This window comes from Globicephala melas, chromosome 6 (genome assembly GCF_963455315.2).
Source record: "Globicephala melas chromosome 6, mGloMel1.2, whole genome shotgun sequence".
NCBI lineage: Eukaryota > Metazoa > Chordata > Mammalia > Artiodactyla > Delphinidae > Globicephala > Globicephala melas.
The window spans coordinates 39119674-39140836 of NC_083319.1; the positions used below are offsets into that span (position 1 = coordinate 39119674).

Sequence of the window (21163 nt, forward strand, 5' to 3'; positions counted from 1 at the left end):
CATATAAATCTTGCTTTTATTATATCTAAGAATTCTCTACCTAACTCAGGCCCACAAAGATTTTTTCCCAGGTTTTCTTTAAAAGTCTTATAGCTTTATGTTTTGCATTTAGTTCTGTTACCCATTTTGAGTTAAGTGTGTACAAAATGTGAAGTACAGGTCAAGGTTCATTTTTTTTTGCACATGGATGTTCAGTTGTTCAGCACCATTTTTTTTTCAGTCTCTAAATATTTTTTTTATTGGAATATAGTTGCTTTACAATGTTGTGTTAGTTTCTGCCGTACAGCAAAGTGAATCAGCTATACGTATACATATATCCCCTACATTTTGGATTTCCTTCCCATTTAGGTCACCACAGAGCACTTAGTAGAGTGCCCTGTGCTATACAGTAGGTTCTCATTAGTTATCTATTTTATACATAGTATCAATAGTGTATATATGTCAATCCCAATCTCCCAATTCATCCCACCCCACCTTTCCCCCCTTGGTGTCCACACATTTGTTCTCTATGTCTGTGTCTCTATTTCTGCTTTGCAAATAGGTCCATCTATAACATTTTTCTAGATTCCACATATATGCATTAATATACGATATTTGTTTTTTTCTTTCTGACTTACTTCACTCTGTATGACAGTCTCTAGGTCCATCCATGTCTCTGCAAATGGCACGATTTCGTTCCTTCTTAAGGCTGAGTAATATTCCATTGTATATATGTACCACATCTTCTTTATCCATTCCTCTGTTGAGGGACATTTCATTGCTTCTGTGTCCTGGCTATTGTAAATAGTGCTGCAATGAACACTGGGGTGTTCAGCACCATTTTTTTTGAGGTACGTGGGCTTCTCACTGTTGCGGCCTCTCCTGTTGCGGAGCACAGGCTCCAGACGCGCAGGCTCAGTGGCCATGGCTCACGGGCCCAGCCGCTCTGCAGCACGTGGGATCTTCTCGGACCAGGGCACGAACCCGCGTCCCCTGCAACGGCAGGCGGACTTTCAACCACTGCGCCACCAGGGAAGCCCTTCAGCACCATTTTTTGAAGAGACTATCCTTTCTCCGTGGAATTGCCTTTGTATCTTTTTCAAAACTCAACTGACCACAATTCTGTGAGTTCATTTCTCAAGTCTCTATTCCATTCCATTGATCTGTATGTCTATATTTTTATCAATATCTCATTGTCATAATAACTGTAGCTTTACAGTAAGTATTGATATCAAGTAGTATGAGTCTCCCAACTTTGTTCATTTGCAGAATTTTATTGGATATGCACCTTTGCCTTTCCATATAAATTTAAAAAATCAGTTTGCAGACATGGCTCGCCAGCTGTGGACGCTGCTGCTGTGGGGCTGCCGGCTGCGGGCCGCGGCACTGGCAGCGGCCCTGGCGGTGGCCCGGGGAGCACAACCAGTTCTGTGTCCTTGGAGGCCCCCAGCCCAGTCCTGGAGTCCCAGGCAAAGCCTGGCTTCAAGCTCCCACGATGGACGGCCGTTCAGCTCCCAGGATACTGAGGAGCGTCAGCAGGAGCCTCTGCACTCCCTCAGCAGCAGCTCGGAGACCGTGCAGGGCTCTGTTTCCAAACATGAGCTCCAGGCTGAGACAAAGAAGCTTCTGGACATCGTTGCCCGTTCCTTGTACTCAGAAAAAGTGGTGTTTATACAGGAGCTGATCTCCAACGCGAGTGACGCCTTGGAAAAGTTGCGTCATAAGCTGGTGTCTGAAGGCCAGACGCTGCCAGAAATGGATATTCACTTGCAGACTGACACCGAGAAAGGCACCATCACGATCCAGGACGCTGGCATCGGGATGACACAGGAGGAGCTGGTGTCCAACCTGGGAACGACTGCCAGGTCGGGGTGGAAGGCCTTTTTGGACGCGCCTCAGAGGCAGGCGGAGGCCAGCAGCAAGATCATCGGCCAGTTCGGAATGGGTTTCTACTCGGCCTTCATAGTGGCTGACAGAGTCGAGGTCTGTTCTCGCTCGGTGGACACGGGCAGTCCTGGGTACCAGTGGCTTTCAGAGGGCTCTGGGGTGTTTGAAATCGCCGAAGCCTCAGGAGTAAGAACCGGGACCAAAATCATCGTCCACCTCACGGCAGACAGCAGAGTTCACCAGCGAGGCTCGGGTTGGAGATGTGGTGACAAAGTACAGCAACTTTGTCAGCTTCCCCTTGTACCTGAACGGAAGGCGCATTAATACCCTGCAGGCCATCTGGCTGATGGACCCCAAGGATGTGGGCGAGACGCGGCACGAGGAATTCTACCGCTACATCGCTCAGACCCATGACAAGCCCCGCTACACCCTGCACTACAAGACGGACGCACCGCTCAACATCCGCAGCATCTTCTACGCGCTGGAAACGAAACCAACCATGTCTGACGTGAGCTGGGAGCTGGGCTCCAGTATCTCACTGTACAGCCGCCAGGTCCTCATCCAGACCAAGATGGGGGCCGCCCGGCACTTCCTGCGCATGCGACAGCTGGCCAAGCCCCAGGAGGAGCGCGCTCAGCTGCTGCAGCCCACACTGGAGATCAACCCCAGGCACAGGCTCATCAAGAAGCTCAATCAGCTGAGAGACAGCGAGCCTGACCTGGCCCAGCTGCTGGTGGATCAGATCTACGAGAATGCCGTGATCACAGCGGGGCTCGACGATGACCCGCGACCCATGGTGAGCCGCCTGAACCACCTGCTTGTCAAGGCCCTGGACTGACACTGACAGCTGTGAAAGCCCCAGGTCCTCCTGCACTGTTAGGGCTGCAGGAGAGGGGACAGATGGAACCGTGGGACAAGGTAGCCTGAGACAGTCACGGCGGGGGGGGCGGGGGGGGAGGTTGGGACAATGACACAGGAAGGACTGGATGCTGCCAATGAGAACACCTGCTTTTGAGCTTTATTTACTTTAAAAAATATCAATTTGCCAATAAATGCAAACATACTTGCTAGGATTTTTATTGGAATTGGACCAAATACATAGATCAAAAAGAGGAGAATTGACATCTTAAGTATACTGAGTCTTCTAATCCATGAATAGTCTTTTTTATTCATTTTATCAGTGTTTTATAGTTTTAAGCATACAGATCCTGATAAATTTATACCCAAATATTTATTTATTGAGTTGGGGCGCTATTATAAATGGTACTTATTTTCAATTTTGATTTCCAATTGTTTATTGTCTTTACAGGCATACCTCAGCAATATATTGTGGGTTTTGTTCCAGACCAACCAAGCCAAATGTCGCAATAAAGCGACATAATTTGTTTGATTCCCAGTGCATATAAAAGTTATGTTTACACTATCCTGAAGTCTATTAGGTTGGCAATAGCATTATGTCTAAAAAAACAAGTACATACCTTAATTTTAAAATACATTAGTGCTGGGCTTCCCTGGTGGTGCAGTGGTTAAGAATCTGCCTGCCAATGCAGGGGACATCGGTTCTAGCCCTGGTCCATGAAGATCCCACATGCTGCGGAGCAACTAAGCCTGCATGCCACAACTACTGACCCTCTGCTCTACAGCCCGCAAGCCACAACTACTGAGCCCTTGCACCACAACTACTGAAGCCCATGCACCTAGAGCCCATGCTCCGCAACAAGAGAAGCCACTGCAGTGAGAAGCCCGCACACCGCAATAAAGAGTAGCCCCTGCTCGCCACAACTAGAGAAAGCCCATGAGCAGCAACGAAGACCCAACACAGCCAAAAATAAATAAATAAAAAATTAAAAATAAGTAAATAAAAATACATTAGTGCTAAAGAATGCTAACCATCATTTAAGCCTTCAGCAAGTCTTAATAGTAACATCAAACATCACTAATCACAGATCACCATAACAAATATAATGAAAAAGTTTGACATGTTGTGAGAATTACCAAAATGTGACACAGAGACATGAAGCGATCAAAAAATGGCATTGATAGACTTACTCAACACAGGGATGCCACAAACCTTCAATTTGTAGAAAATGCAGTATGTGTGATGGACAATAAGTGAAGTTCAATAAAATAAGACATCCCTTTATATAAGAATACAATTGCTTTTTGCATTTTAATCTCATAGCTTGAGACCTTACCAAACTCACTTTTAAGTTCTAGGAGCATTTTTGTAGATTCTTTGAGACCTTCTTCTTAGGCAGTAAAGTCATCCAGAAAGTTTTATTTTCCATTCTGAATGCCTTTTCTTTTTCTTGCCTTGTTGCACTGGCTAAGAGTTCCATTATGAATGTTGAGTAGAAATGGTACGGCAGACATACTTACCTCATTAAATATAATGTTGGCTACAAGATTCTATAGATATCCTTAATCATGTAAAACAAGTTCCCTTTTATTCCTAGAGTACTGATAATTTTATCATGAATAAATGTTGAATTATATCAACAGTTTTTTCTGCAAGTATTAAAATAATCAAGTGATTTTTCTTCTTTTGCCTGCTAATGTAGTAAATTACAATAATACATTGACTGTTAAAACAACCTAGCATTCCCAGGATAAACCCTATTTTGTTGTAATGTACATTTTTACATATGACTGGATTCCATTTGCAAATATTTTGTTGAGAATTGGAGCATCTATGTTCATGAAGATCTATAGTTTTCTTGTATTCTTTGTTTTGGTATCAGGTAATTCTGGCTTCATAAAATGAGCTGGGAAGTGTCCTGCCCTCTTTTATTTTCTGGAAGGGGTTGTATATAATTGTTATAATTTCTTCCATAAATGTTTGGTATGATTCACCAGTTAAATGACTTGGGCCTGGAGTTTTCTTTCTAAGAAAGTTTGTAACTACAAATTAAATTTCTCTCATAGAAATCAAACTATTCATGTAATTTATTTCTTCATGAATTTTGTAATTTCTGTTTTTCAAGGAATTGGTACATTTCATCTATGTTGTCATGGTTATAGACATAGAATTGTTCATAGTATTCCTTTATTATACTTTCAGTATCTCTAGGGTTTGTAGTGATACCCTCTCTTTCATTCTTGAGATTGGAAATTTATGGCATCTCTCTTTTTCCTTTTCTTGGTCATCTGGCCAGATGTTTATCTTTTTTTATTATTATTTCAAAGAACTAGATTTTAGTTATATTAATTTTCTCTAATGTTTGTTTTCAATTTCATTGATTTCTGTTCTTTGTAATTTTCTTTTTTCTGCTAGCTTTGAGTTTAGTTTGTCCTTTTTTTAGTTTCTTAAAGTGAAAACATAGATTATTGATTTGAGGCCTTTCTTCTTTTCTAATGTACGCATTTTTAGCACTATAAATTTTCCTCTAAGCAGTGTTTTAGCTGCACAGATTTTAGTATGTTAACTTTCATTCAGTTCAAAATATCTTAAAATTTCCTAGGAGGTTTCTTTTTGACCCATGAATTATTTAGAAGTATATTTTTAGTTTCTAAATATTTGGAGTTTTCCATATATCTTTCTATAACTGTAGTTTAATTTTGCTATGACCAGAAAACATACTTTGTATGATCTCAATTCTTTTAAAATTGTTCAGGTTTGTTTTATGGCCCAGGATATGGTATACCTTGGTGAATGTTCCTTGTGCACTTGAAAAGAATGTGTATTCGGTTGTTGTTGTGTTTAGAGTTCTACAAAAGTCAAATAGTTGATAATGTTGTTCAGATCTTCTATATACTTGCTAGTTTTCTGTCTACTTGTAATGATTACTGAGAGGATTTTGAGGTCTCTAAGTATAATAGATTTGTACATTTCTCCACTCAATTTTATCAGGTTTTATTGTGTATCTTGAAGCTCTGCTTTTAGGTGTACACTATTAGGATTGTTATATCTTCTTGCCAAGCTGACATTTCTTATCAGTATATAATGTCCTTTGTATTTTTCCTTGATCTGAAATTAATAAAGCCACTCCAGCTTTCTTTTTATTAGTATTTATATTGTATACGTGCTTGCATTACTTTGTTTTAAATTTGTCTATATTCTATAGTCAGGTCCTGTATTATTTTTTTTAACCCTGTCTTTTAATTAATGTGGTTGGAAGATATACATTTAATGAAATCATTAATTTATTTGGATTTAGGTCTACCATTTATTTTGTTTTTCCTCTCTGTGTTGTTATTCTGTCTTCCCTTTTCTGCATTTTACTGGATCTTAAAATATTTTTAGTATTTTACCTATTGGCTTTTTATTATATCTTTCTGTAAAATTATTTTAGAGTTTGCTCTGGGAATTACAATATACATACCAACTTTTCTGTTTACTTAGAATTCACATTTTACCACCTCAAGTGAAATGTAAAAGTCTTACAACCATATTGTCCCTCTAGCCTTCCCCTTTATGTTGCAATTGTCATATATATTACATCTACTTACGTTGAAAACCCCATCAGACATATTATAATTTTTGCCTTTGAGAGTCATAATTATCTTAAAGAATTTAAGTAGAAAAAATATTATATTCTATTTATCCAGATATTTATCATGTGTATTACTTTTTCTGTCATAGTTTTCTGCATCTCAATCACCATTCACTTAAAGTCAAGCCCAAAACTTGGGTGTCATCTTTTATTCTTCTCTTGTCCTCACACTCCATGTCCAATTCATTAGCAAGCTAGCTCCACTTGCAAAAGTATATCTTGAATATGTCTACGTCTCTCCTTCAAATTCATGGCACCCCAGCCTGGGCCATCATTATTTCTTACCTGTGTAATGGTAACAGTATCCTGACTGATCTCTCCTTCCACTCAGTCCCTGTTCATGCCATTTCTCACACAGCAGCCAGTGTTCAAAATGGGTCTTTTGTTTGTTTTATTTTATTTATTTATTTGTTTATTTATATTTTTAATAGAAATAAAAATTATTGCTTCACAATACCGTGTTAGTTTCTGCTGCACAACAAAGTGAATCAGCCATATGCATACACATGTCCCCATATCCCCTCCCTCTTGAGCCTCCCTCCCACCCTCCCTATCCCACCTCTCTAGGTCATTGCAAAGCACCGAGCAGATCTCCCTGTGCTATGCTGCTGCTTCCCACCAGCCAAATATTTTACATTCAGTAGTGTATATATGTCGATGCTACTCTCACTTCGCCCCAGATTTGGCCTCCCACCCCATGTCATCAAGTCCATTCTCTACGTCTACCTCTTTATTCCTGCCCTGCAACTAGGTTCATCAGTACCTTTTTATTTTAGATTCCATATATATGCAATAGCATACAGTATTTGTTTTTCTCTTTCTGACTTACTTCACTCTGTATGACAGACACTAGGTTCATCCACCTCACTACAAGTAACTCAATTTCGTTTCTTTTTATGGCTGAGTAATATTCCATTGTATATATGTGCCACATCTTTATCCATTCATCTGTCGATGGACATTGACGTTGGTTCCATGTCCTACCCATCGTAAATAGTGCTGCAATAGAACACTGTGGTGCATATTTCTTTTTGAATTATGGTTTTTTCAGGGTATATGCCCAGTAGTGGGATTGCTGGCTCATATGGTAGTTCTATTGTTAGTTTTTTAAAAAACCTCCATACTCTTTTCCATAGTGGTTGTATCAATTTACATTCCCACCAACAGTGCAGGAGGGTTCCCTTTTCACCACACACTTTCCAGCATTTGTTTCTAGATTTTTTTGGATAATAGCCATTCTGACCGGCGTGAGGTGATACCTCATCGTAGTTTTGATTTGTATTTCTCTAATAATTAGTGATGTTGAGCATCTTTTCATGTGCCTCTTGTCCATCTGTATGTCTTCCTTAGTGAAATGTCTATTTAGGTCTTCCACCCGTTTTTTAATTAGATTGTTTGTTTTTTTGATATTGAGCTCCATGAGCTGTTTGTATATTTTGGAGCTTAATCTTTTGTCTGTTGTTTCATTTGCAAATATTTTCTCCCATTCTGAGGGTTCTTTTTGTCTTGTTTATGGTTTCCTTTGCTGTGTAACAGCTTTTAAGTTTAATTAAGCCACATTTGTTTATTTTTGTTTTTATTTCTGTTACTCTAGGAGGTGGGTCAAAAAAGATCTTGCTGTGGTTTATATCAAAGAGTGTTTTTCCTACGTTTTCCTCTAAAAGTTTTATAGTGTCTGGTCGTACATTTAAGTGTTTAAACCATTTGAAGTTTATTTTTGTGTGTGGTGTTAGGGAGTGTTCTAATTTCATTCTCTTACATGTAGTGTCCAGGTTTCTCAGCAACACTTATTGAAGAGGCTGTCTTTTCTCCATTGCATGTTCTTGCCTCCTTTGTCATAAATTAGGTGCCCACAGGTGCGTGAGTATATCTCTAGGCTTTCTACGCTGTTCCATTGATCTGTATTTCTGTTTTTGTGCCAGTACCATACTGTCTTGATTACTGTAGCTTTGTGGTATAGTTTGAAGTCAGGGAGACTGATTCCTCCAACTCCCTTTTTCTTTCTCAAGATTGCTTTGGCTATTTGGGGTCTTTTGTGTTTCCATACGAATTGTAAGATTTTTTTGTTCTAATTCTGTGGAAAATGCCATTGGTAATTTGATAAGGATTTCATTGACTCTGTAGATTGCTTTGGGTAGTATAGTCATTTTCACAATATTGATTCTTCCAATCCAAGAACATGGTATATTTCTCCATCTGTTTATGTCACCTTTGATTTCTTTCATCAGTGTTTTATAGTTTTCTGAGTACAAGTCTTTCACCTCCTTAGGCAGGTTTATTCCTAGGTATTTTATTCTTTTCATTGCAATGGTAAATGGGAGTGTTTCCTTAATTTCTCCTTCTGAGTTTTCATTGTTGGTATATAGGACTACCAGAGATTTCTGTGCATTAATTTTGTATCCTGCAACCTTACCAAATTCACTAATTAGTTCTAGTAGTTTTCTGGTGGCATCTTTAGGATTTTCTATGTAGAGTTTCATGTCATTGACAAATAGTGACAGTTTTACTTTTTCCTTTCCAATTTATATTCCTTTTATTTCTTTTTCTTCTCTGATTGCTGTGGCTAGGACTTCCAAAACTATGTTGAATAAGAGTGGTGAGAGTGGACATCCTTGTCTTGTTCCTCATCCTAGTGGAAATGCTTTCAGTTTCTCACCATTGAGTATGATGCTTGCTGTGGGTTTGTCATATATGGCCTTATTTTGTTGAAGTCGGTTCCCTCTATGCCCATTTTCTGGAGAGTTTTTTTTTATCATAAATGGGTGTTGAATTTTGTCAAAAGCTTTTTCTGCATCTATTGAGATGATCATATGGTTTTTATTCCTTAATTTGTTTATGTGGTGTACCACACTGATGGATTTGCATATATTGAAGAATCCTTGCATCCCTGGGATAAATCTCACTTGATCATGACGTATGATCCTTTTAATGTGCTGTTGGATTCTGTTTGCTAGTATTTTGTTCAGGATTTTTGCATCTATGTTCATCAGTGATATTGGTCTATAATTTTTTTGTGATATCTTTTTCTGGTTTTGGAATCAGGGTGATGGTGGCTTCACAGAATGAATTTGGGAGGGTTTCTCCCTCTGCAATTTTTTGGAAGAGTTTGAGAAGGATCAGTGTTAGCTCTTCTCTAAATGTTTGATAGAATTCGCCTGTGAAGCCATCTGGTCCTGGACTTTTGTTTGTTGGACGATTTTTAATTACGGTTTCAATTTCATTACTTGTGATAGGTCTGTTTTTATTTTCTTATTCTTCCTGGTTCAGTCTTGGAAAATTGTACCTTTCTGAGAATTTGTCCATTTCTTCATGGTTGTCCATTTTATTGGCATATAGTTGTTTGTAGTAGTCTCTTATAATCCTTTGTATTTCTGCAGTGTCAGTTGTGATTTCTCTCTTTTCATTTCTAATTTTGTTATTTTTATTATTTACTTATTTATTAAATTTATTTATTTATTTATATTTATTTTTGGCTATGTTGGGTCTTCGTTTCTGTGCAAGGGTATTCTCCAGTTGTGGTGAGTGGGGGCCAGTCTTCATCACGGTGCGCGGGCCTCTCTCTGTTGCAGCCTCTCCCATTGCTGAGCACAGGCTCCAGACACGCAGGCTCAGTAGTTGTGGCTCACAGCCTTAGCCGCTCCGTGGCATGTGGGTCTTCCCAGACCAGGGCTCGAACCCATGTCCCCTGCATTGGCAGGCAGACTCCCAACCACTGTGCCACCAGGGAAGCCCCTCTAATTTTATTGATTTGCGTCCTCTCCCTATTTTTCTTGATGAGTCTGGCTAAGAGTTTATCAATTTTGTTTATCTTCTCAAAGAACCAGCTTTTAGTTTTATTGATCTTTGTTATTATTTTCTTCATTTCTATTTCATTTATTTCTTCTCTGATCTTTATGATTTATTTCCTTCTCCTGACTTCGGGTTTTCTTTGTTCTTCTTTCTCTAGTTGTTTTAAGTGTAGGGTTAGATTGTTTATTTGAGATTTTTCTTGTTTTTTGAGCTGAGATTGAATTGCTATAAACTTCCCTCTTAGAACTGCTTTTGCTGCATCCCAGAGGTTTTGGGTCATCGTGTTTTCATTGTCATTTGTTTCTATGTATCTTTTTATTTCTTCTTTGATTTCTTCAGTGATCTCTTGGTTATTTAGTAGCACACTGTTTAGCCTCCATGTATTTGTGTTTTTTACAGTTTTTTTCCTGTAGTTGATTTCCAATCTCATAGCATTGTGGTCAGAAAAGATACTTGATATGATTTCAATTTTCTTAAATTTTCCGAGCCTTGATTTGTGACCCAAGATGTGATCTATCCTGGAGAATGTTCCATGTGCACTTGAAAAGCAAGTGTATTCTGCCACTTTTGGGTGGAATATTCTATAAATATCAAGTAGATATATCTGGTCTATTATGTCATTTAAAGGTTGTGTTTCCTTATTTATTTTGTTTGGATGATGTGTCCATCGGTGTAAGTGGGGTGTTAAAGTCCCCTACTATTATTGTGTTACTGTCGATTTCTCCTTTCATGGTTGTTAGCATTTGCCTTATGTATTGAGGTGCTCCTATGTTGGGTGCATAGCATTTAGAATTGTTATATCTTCTTCTTGGATTGATCCTTTGATCGTTAGGTAATGTCCTCCTTATCTCTTGTAACAGTCTTTATTTTAAAGTCTATTTTATATGATAAGAGTACTGCTACTCCAGCTTTCTTTTGATTTCCATTTTCAGGGAGTATCTTTTTCCATCCCTTCACTTTCAGTCTATATGTGTCCCTAGGTTTGAAGTGGGTCTCTTGTAAACAGCATATATATGGGTCTTATTTTTGTATCCATTCAGCCAGTCTGTGTCTTTTGGTTGGGGCATTTAATCCATTTACATTTAAGGTTATTATCGATATGTATGTTCCTATTACCATTTTCTTAATTGTTTGGGGGTTGTTTTTGTGGGTCTTTTTCTTCCCTTGCGTTTCCACTTAGAGAAGTTTCTTTAGCACTTGTGGTAAAGCTAGTTTGTTGGTGCTGAATTCTCTTAGCTTTTGCTTGTCTGTAAAGGTTTTAATTTCTCCATCAAATCTGAATGAGATCCTTGCTGGGTAGAGTAATCTTGGTTATAGGTTTTCTCTTTCATCACTTTAAGTATTTCCTGCCACTCCCTTCTGGCCTGCAGAGTTTCCACTGAAAAATCAGCTGATAACCTTATGGGGATTCCTTTGTATGTTATTTTTTGTTTTTCCCTTGTTGCTTTTAATATTTTTTCTTTGAATTTAATTTTTGTTAGTTTGATTAATATGTGCCTTGGTGTGTTTTTCGTAGAGTTTATCCTGTATTGGACTCTCTGTGCTTCCTGGACTTGGGTGACTACTTCCTTTCCCATGTTAGGGAAGTTTTCCACTATAATCTCTTCAAATATTTTCCCAGACCCTTTCTTTTTCTCTTCTTCTTCTGAGACTCATATAATTTGAATGTTGGTGCATTTAGTGTTGTCCCAGAGGTCTCTGAGATTGTCTTCAATTCTTTTCATTCTTTTTTCTTTATTCTGTTCCTTGGCAGTTATTTCCACCATAACTGGATCCATGTTTACTTTTAAAACTTTGAAATGTTTTGGATCCCATGTGCACCCATCTCCCATTTTATTCCTCTCCCTTGACCCCAGAATTAAGCCCTAAATTAAATTTGGTGTTTATCACTCCCATACATGTCTTCCTACTTTTACTATATATGTATGTCTGCTCAGGCTGATATAACAAAATACCACAGACTGGGTAGTTTAAACAACAGAAATTTATTTTCTCAAACTTCTGGATGCTGGACACCCAAGATCAAGGCACCAGCAGAGTTGGGGTTTGTTGATTCCTCTTGTCCTGGTTTATAGACACCCACTTTCTTGCTGTGTCCTACATGACCTTTCTTCTGTGCTTGTGCATGCACATACTAGATGGGGAGGAGGAGGAGAGGGAGAGAGAGATCTCTAGTGTCTCTGCCTCTTGTTATAAGGATTACCAGTCCTTTCAAATTAGAACTCTACCTTGAAGATCTCATTTAACCTTAATAAATTCCTTAAGGGTCTTATCGCCAAATATAGTCACATTGAGGTGTTAGGGCTTCAACATATGAATTGTAGGGAACATAATTCAACCCATAACAGTATGGATCCTTAAAAATTGATAGATAGATAGATAGACAGATAGACAGACAGACACTGTGGTAAAAGATGATATAAGCATATATATTTACCTCAACTAATGAAACCTAAGGAAATTGCTATTGGTAATTTTCCATTTAATAGTTGTGCTTTCCTCAACCAAAACCCCTAATTTTATCAATCCTCTTTTCACTAATTTTTCCAAACTCTGAGAAAAATCTGGGTGAGTCTAAGTTGCAAAGTAGAAAAGTCATCTCTGAGACTTGATAATATACAATATGATAAAAATTATGTATTTTATATTCTTGATCTTTATATCCATATACCTTAAGTCTCTCTTGTGTGAAACAAGTATTATGTAATTATAATAATTAAAATTCAAATGTTGTTTTGAGATGGAGACAAGAATTTTATCTCCTAGCTTTTTAATAAAAAGCATTTCTTGGGAGTTTCCTGGTGGTCCAGTGGTTAGGACACAGTGCTTTCCCTGCTGTGGCCTGGGTTCAATCCCTGGTTGGGGAACTAAGATCCTGCAAGCCACATGCTGTGGCCCCAAAAAAAAAATTTTTAAAAAGCATTTCTTTTTGAAAAAACAATCCTTTATTAAAAATTATGTAGAGAAGAAAAATGTAATTTACAAAGCCTTTTTATTAGTCAAGTTTAGTGTAATGGAAAAAAAGTTCTAATCCATATCCAGCACTGGAGCCATCATATTTCCATTTTATAGTCAATTGGATAAATTTTCTTTCATTCCACCTCTCAGGATTTGTCCTTTTGAGGCAAACAAACAGCTCAGCCTTGGCAATACTATCTCTCATTTAACAATCTATTTCAGACTTATTCTTGGCAGTTAACAATGACCTCGCATTGCTGACACATTTTCAGTGTGTGTGGCTGTGTATAAAATGTTGCTATCTTCCTACATTGCTTTCCACTTTGTTCATCAACCTTGTCTTGTCTCCTACTCTGTCTGCAGCTCTAATTGTTTTTACTCCTTTGAAACCATCTGAGAAAAGAAGGTCCTAAACGAATAGTCTCCATTTCCAGTCCTTGATGCCTGCTTAGAAAACTTCCAGTTTCTTCCTCCCTGAATATTTTTGGTTCTGTTAAGATATTTTTTCTTCCCATCGAGCCTAATCAAGACCTAGGCTCACCCAATCGTCTTCCAGCAGGAATACCCCCAAGGCCTTCGGATGCCATAATGGAAGAGCATGAGGTTCTAAATAAGAACACTTGATATAAGTCATAATCCTGCCACTTCTTAGCTAGAGACCCTTGAGCAAATCACTGAGCCGCTCTGGGATTCAGTTTCCTCATCTGTAAATATGGGGGTGATCATTATATCTAACTTTTAGGGTTGTTTTAAAGGATTAAATAAATATATATGAATGTTCTTGAGAAGTGTAATTCAGTGATATTGACTTCTGTTCAGTTCAATAAACATTTGTTAGTAACTAACAGGGGTGGCAAACTCAAAAGACTATAGGTAATGTCAATACATGCAGCAGGCAGGGTTCCATGCATTAGGGAGCAGGGAGAATGTGTATCTGGAGAACTAGAGGTCACAAGCCTGTCTGAGGAGCATAACCACTGCTCAGTCCCAGCCCACAGTTTGCATCTGCCACATAGTATGGCAGGCCCCAGAAATGCAAAGAAAAATATCTGGTGTGTGGTAGATTTTGCAATGCACTGCCCCATCTCCCTTCAGGAAATGAAGTGCTGTCCCAGCTGCAGAAAGTGCTGTCAGCAGATGGCCTCCAGCTGTCAACCACTGCAAGGACTGCTTCAGCTGCAGAGCTGCCTCTTCCAATGTCATGCCCCTTCCTGGGATGGGCCATGCCAAATGATTGATCAGGTAAGTGATGCCCGGCCATCCCATGCCAATTTAGAACAACTCTGAAAGGGCACTCAGCTCCAGACCTCTTTATGGTGTTGGATGAGGCAGCTGGGTTTGCAACAGGGCTTGATTTCTCCCTTGGCCCACTCCTGCTTCCTTCTCCTTTCCACAGGTGTTCATCCCAAGGGCGCTCCTGAATAAACATCTTGTACACTAAAGTCTGTCTCAGAATCTGCTTCCTGGGAAATCCAACCTGCAATACAATTCTTGAACTAATGAAACAATTTTTGTGGTGAGCTAGGTAGACAGATGATATCAACATCATATAAGTGCTAGGATAAATATACACGCAAAAGCTACGGGAAGGAAGGAGGGAGGGAGCATCTAGTTCAACCAAGGGGACTCAAGTTAAGTCTTTCCAGAGCAGACAAGCTTGAGATTACTTTTGAAGGCTAATTAGGCTGTAACCAGATAAAGAGGAGGGAACAGATAAAGAAGAGGGAACAGAAAGAAAAGGCTAAAAGCAAACAGATATCCAAGGAATAGAGACTCAGGTATCCATGAAGGACCACCAGCAACTTGTTCTAATAAAACTTAATAGAATAGAACCTAAAAGAACTAATAGAACATAAATTCTAAACTGGGGGTTGGCATGAGATAAAGTGAGAGAGAAAAGTTATAATTTAAGAGCTTGGCCTTGATCCAGTAGATAATGGCGATTGAAGATTTTTCTTCCTAGCTCTTTGGAACTTGTTCTTTCTTTCCCCCAACAAGCTTTACATGTTGGTCCTTCATGGAACCTTATTTTCATTCAATAGGACTGTCTTGAGAAACCTCATCTCTTGACATAATTTAAAATCTAGATATGAACATCCAACTCAAAGTCTCCACTTGAATGGCCTACAAGAACCACAAACTGGATGTGTCCAAAATTGAGTTCATTACCTGATGTTCGTACACCTCATCTTTTTGAATTCCCTACCCCGGTGAACATTAGCACTGTCTATCTACCCAGTTGCCCAAACCAGAGTCCTAGGCATCAGTCTTGATCTCTTCCTCTCCTTCACCCTCCAAGTTCAATCCTTCAATGTCTCCTATGAATAATACCACTTTAATATATTTTGGATCATTCTGTATCTACCACTACTTCCTGAGTTCCGTAAAAGCTCTTAACAACTGGCTAATCTGCCTCCAATTTTACCCTTTTCAAATCTCTTTTCCAAACAACTATAAGAGTAATCCTTCCAAAACACAAATCTGATCACACCAATCCTCAGCTTAAAGTTCTCTGGGGTCCTCACAATCTTTGAGATGAAGTCTAAAGTCCTTAAAACTCTTCATCATCTGACCAGTGATTTCATACTTTCTGCTTCGCCCACACTATATTACTTTAAATTCTTCCAGCTCTTTATGCTCTCTCTTGCTTTTAGGATGTGCACCAGGTTGCACTCATAGCCTGAAATATCTTTCCCTACCTGTCTCTCCTCTTCTCCTTCCTTTTACCTGATTAACTCCTATCAGTCCTTCAGGGCTAAGCTTAGGTGTTAATTTCTCCAGGGAGTTTTCTCTGCCACTCTTACCCTTATTATGAGATAAGTGCCTGGTTTATAATTCTATCTATACTTACTTCTCTCTACCATGGGATTATAATTGAAGGCAGAGAACATGTCTTATTCATTTCTGAATTTCTAACATTTAGCATAATATATGGCACATAATAGTTTACAATAAATATTTTCTAAATAAATGAATGAATGAAACAGAATTTGATATTTAAATGCTCCCTCTGATGGCAATGTGGGTCACAAATTCAAGAGGGAACTTACTAGAGGCCGGAAGACAGGTTACAAGAAGTAGTAATGACCTAAACCAGAAAATTGGGAGTAGAAATAAAGAAAAAAAGGAGTTAGAGAGAGAAATATCTTGGAGGCAAAACGAGCAGAATTGATGATAGGACATCGGGGTGAGAGAAAGATTGTGGTATAAAATGATTCCTAGATTTCTGACTTGGGCACTAAAATAGTGATACCTTAACTATGACAATACAAGGGAATAAAGGGCATAAAGATGATGAGAGTGATGAATTCATTCCAGGCATGATGAGAGTGAGATGCCAAGGAGAGATTCAGGTGGAGTTACTTGGACATCCACCTACAGGATGAAGGGAGGAGAAGAAACTATAAATGAGATGGCCCACAGGAACAGTGAAGGTACGGAGGTGGAGCACAGTGGAAACTCCAACTTTGCTACCGATTGTGCTGGATCTCTTCCTTTTGCCCCTCCAGATCCACTCTCTGCCCTGCCCCGGGAGACTGACTTATATGGATGACACCAGTAGGCTTCTATGTCCTCTGCTTTTGTTTGGGTTTAGTCAATGTGGGAGACCAAGAGTATACAGAAGGAGAGAGAAGAGTGAAGGCTGGATATTTATTCTCCGGCTTGCTCCCTGCTTCATCCCTTCACCAAATGTCACAGCAAGTCTCAGGTAGCCTCTTCAGGCAACCACCTCTCCAGGTTCCAGGAACTTCCCCTTGCCCCATCAGGCCTAGGTGGGCTAATGAAGCCACGTGTTATTAGTATGGGCTGTCCCTAAGCCACACATGCTTCATAAACAGCCCCTTCATTAAATTCTCTTCAATCACCCAGCTTGAATATGCCATCCATTTCCTAAAGAGACCCTGAGTGATACATAGGGAATCGTAGGAAAGAAAAGATAGGCAAACTGATCTGATAAATTAACTCTATTCCAGTGATTTAGCGGATTACCTTTCTGAAAGAGTCTTCTCTGAAAACTAAAGGAATAACTCTAACAGTGGGAATTTCAGGTACCTAAGACAAACGAGTAAGTGGTTGGTAGCCAGGATGACTGTAATGGGAAATAACTTGGGAATCCCACAAATTAAATTTCAAGGAGCCACCTTCCAAAGGGCTAAATAACTGTACAAATTCATCACTTGTAGGTATCCATGGTGACATGGTATCATATTATAATGAACTTTGTGAGACAATAATAACAGGGGTTACAAATAACTGGGTATATGGGCTTCCCTGGTGGCGCGGTGGTTGGGAGTCCGCCTGCCGATGCAGGGGACGTGGGTTTGTGCCCCGGTCTGGGAGGATCCCACATGCCGTGGAGCGGCTGGGCCCGTGAGCCATGGCCGCTGGGCCTGCGCGTCCGGAGCCTGTGCTCCGCAGTGGGAGAGGCCACAGCAGTGAGAGGTCCGCGTACAGCAAAAAATAAATAAATAAATAACTGGGTATAAAATGCTGGTGGGTTGGGGGAATGGATATAACAGTACTACACTCTTGCCACTCAGTGACACCCACCCCACTTGAGTCTAATAGCTGGGCATCAAAATAGAGCAAAAGAAATGTAAGAATGTTAGGAGAAACTCAGCTGTCTACTCCACTGGGACCACAGATTAATATTTATATATCTTGTTGCATTGAAGATGGGGTTTTGATAAACACATATGGCTTCAACATAATTTTTTTTAAAGCTGGACAATGGCCTTTCTTGAAGCTCCTCAAAATATAATACAGGCCACTGTCGACTCTGCCCCAGTTCTATGATATCTCCTTCCATGTCTGTATCCTCTTGGTCGTCTTTACTGCTCCACAGTTTATGACTCACTTTCTACATGAACCCTCTAAAGTAATTCCACTTGACTCAAGGTGGCTATTGTCATAGTTATAACCCCTCAGCAGCCCTTATCTTGCTAGCTTGTTTACAGAAAGTGGCCAGATTGCAAATTTAATTTGTTTTCCTATGATTTATCCAATCAATCCTGCCAAAATGCAGGGGGAAAAAATAACGGAGGCTACTGGAGAACAATTAAAACATCAACATGTTTAGAGACTTAACAGTAATGCAAATATGAAATAGTTTTGATGTTGATATTCAAGTCATTAGAACTTAGTGTTAATCAGGCCATTAGAACTTTGCATTAACTTACCAGTTAGCCAAGAAGGGCAGAGGACCCAGGGCTGTGGGTTGCTTATCTCAAGTCAACAATCTAAATCAAATAAAAGAAAAATCCCAAACTCGGCAGTAACCCTAGAGTCCATCTCTTCTAACTTGCTTCATTTTTTAATAGATCTTTATTGGAGTATAACTGCTTCACAATACCGTGTTAGTTTCTGTTGTATGCCAAAGTGAATCAGCCATATGCATACATATGTCTCCATATCCCCTCCCTCTTGAACCTCCCTCCATCCTCCCTAGCCCACCCGCCTAGATCATCGCAAAGCACCGAGCTGATCTCCCTGTGCTATGCTGCTGCTTCCCACTAGCTATCTATTTTACATTCGGTAGTATATATATGTCAATGCTACTCTCTCACTTCACCCCAGCTTCCCCCTCCCTCCCTCCTCAAGTCCATTCTCTATGTCTACATCTTTATTCATGCCCTGCATCTAGGTTCATCAGTACCATTTCTTTTTAGATTCCATATATATGTGTTAGCATACAGTATTTGTTTTTCTCTTTCTGACTTACTTCACTCTGTATGAGACTCTAGGTCCATATACCTCACTACAAATAACTCAATTTTGTTTCTTTTTATGGCTGAGTAATATTCCATTGTATATATGTGCCACATCTTCTTTATCCATTCATCTGTTGGTGGACATTTAGGTTGGTTCCATGTCCTACCTATTGTAAATAGTGCTGCAGTGAACATTGGGGTGCATGTCTCTTTTTGAATTATGGTTTTCTCAGGGTATATGCCCAGTAGTGGGATTGCTGGCTCATATGGTAGCTCTATTTTTAGTTTTTTAAGGAACCTCCATACTGTTTTCCATAGTGGTTGTATCAATTTACATTCCCACCAACAGTGCAGGTGGGTTCCCTTTTCACCACACCCTTTCCAGCATTTATTGTTTCTAAATTTTTTTGATAACGGTCATTCTGACCAGTGTGAGGTGATACCTCATTGTAGTTTTGATTTGCATTTCTCTAATAATTAGTGATGTTGAGCATCTTTTCATGTGCCTCTTGGCCATCTGTATGTCTTCCTTGGTGAAATGTCTATTTAGGTCTTCTGCCCATTTTTTAATTGGATTGTTTGTTTTTTTGATATTGAGCTCCATGAGCTGTTTGTATATTTTGGAGCTTAATCTTTTTTCTGTTGTTTCATTTGCAAATATTTTCTCCCCAACTTGCTTCTTACTTCACTAATTTCTTACATGATGTCCCTGACAAAGTCACTTGTTAACATATTCTGCCCAAACTGAGCACCTGCCAAGCATCGTTTAACCCCAAAGATGAAAGTACTTTGGTTGCTGCTTCCAAGGAACTCACACCAAGCCTGTCCTTGAATGCTGACTTCATAACATAAATCATTAACAACAAGTTCTCTTGAACAAAATCTGCCTCCACACAAGTTCTGGAAGACAAAACTCTTCTGCCTTCAATATTTTTCGCAAGTAATTATACTTTTGTGCCATCCATCTCCACCCAACTCTCTTTTAGGCAAAATATACCAAGTTTTTTCCATCGCTCCTCCTATGCCTTGGTGTCCAAGCCACTCATGATCCTGGTCATCCTCCTCTATGCGCATTCAAGTGTATCAAATCCCCTCTTAATAGGAAAAGCACAAACTGGAAGATACACCTGAGATTTCTTCTGTTACGATGTGGGCACTGTCTTTTTACTAACGTAGCTACAATTCCTTGGCTTTTGAAAAATCCTCCTGCGATTCTATTATGAGTATGGGCTTTGGGGTCAGACCCCAATTTGTAGTGATAGATAATTTTGCAATCTTGGACAAGTTACTTCACATCTCAAAACACTAAAAAAAAAAAATCATCTGTGAGACAGACATAAGGTATTTTTTTGAGGGTCAAAGTGTATGACATAGGTAAAGCTCCCAGCACAGTACCTGATAGATAGGAAATGCTCAAAAATCATTAATTGATGCCTTTAACATCACTTCTCCTTTCACAGATGCATCGTTTTCCTTTTTTTCCCCCCACATAAACTGACACCAAATCTAGTACCATCCATCCTGTATTTAACGGATTTTCTCCCTGAAATTTAAGACTTCACATTTCCTATTATAACAGTTCATATGCTTTCATCTTCTCTTCCCAGTTTATTAAGATTTTCTCTAACTTTTGAATTTTATTGTGTTGCCTGCAGATTCGATAAGCCTGACCTTTAAGTCCTCAGCCAAGTCACTGATAAAGCGGCGACTGAAGAAGGACCAAGGACAAAAAGCCCTGTGACACCTAAGGAGGACTTCATCTAGGTTTACATCCATTTCCACTTTTCATCAGTTGTTTAATGAGTTGTGAATAGAGCTTATTGCACTGACATCTGACACACATTCCTTCATCTTTCCACAAGAACATCCTGAGAGAAAAACCAAGCTAATAACTTTGTCCCTGGCATCCCCATGTCTATTTACCCGGTAACTCGTTAAATAAGAAAATGACACCTGCTATGATTTAGTGAATTTATACTGGCTCTTGATGCTCATTTTCTTTTCCAGTTACCTGTAAGTCATCTCTTTAATAATCCATAATTTTTCTCTTCCTCTTTCTTCTTCTTTGTGGTAGGCCAAATAATGCCCCTCCCCACAAATATGTCCATGTCCTAATCCCAGAACCTGTGAATTTGTTACTTTACAGGGCAAGGGAACTTTACAGATGTGATTAAGGTTAAGGGTTTTGAGATGAGGAGATAATCCTGGATTAACCGGGTGGACCCAGGCTAATCACGTAAGTCCTTAAAAGCCCTGGAACTGGGCTTCCCTGGTGGCGCAGTGGTTGAGAGTCCGCCTGCTGATGCAGGGGACACGGGTTCGTGCCCCGGTCCGGGAGGATCCCAC

General features: G+C 39.4%; 1 protein-coding gene and 1 pseudogene across 1 annotated transcript in view; one reads left to right on the plus strand and one right to left on the minus strand.

Annotated features, from left to right (window-relative positions):
- LOC115863900 (spermatogenesis-associated protein 31D4-like) overlaps positions 1–21163 on the minus strand; it is a 201975-nt gene that overhangs the window by 122742 nt on the left and 58070 nt on the right. The gene's annotated exons all lie outside the window — the stretch shown is intronic.
- Positions 1309–2704, plus strand: LOC115863774 (heat shock protein 75 kDa, mitochondrial pseudogene; annotated as a pseudogene).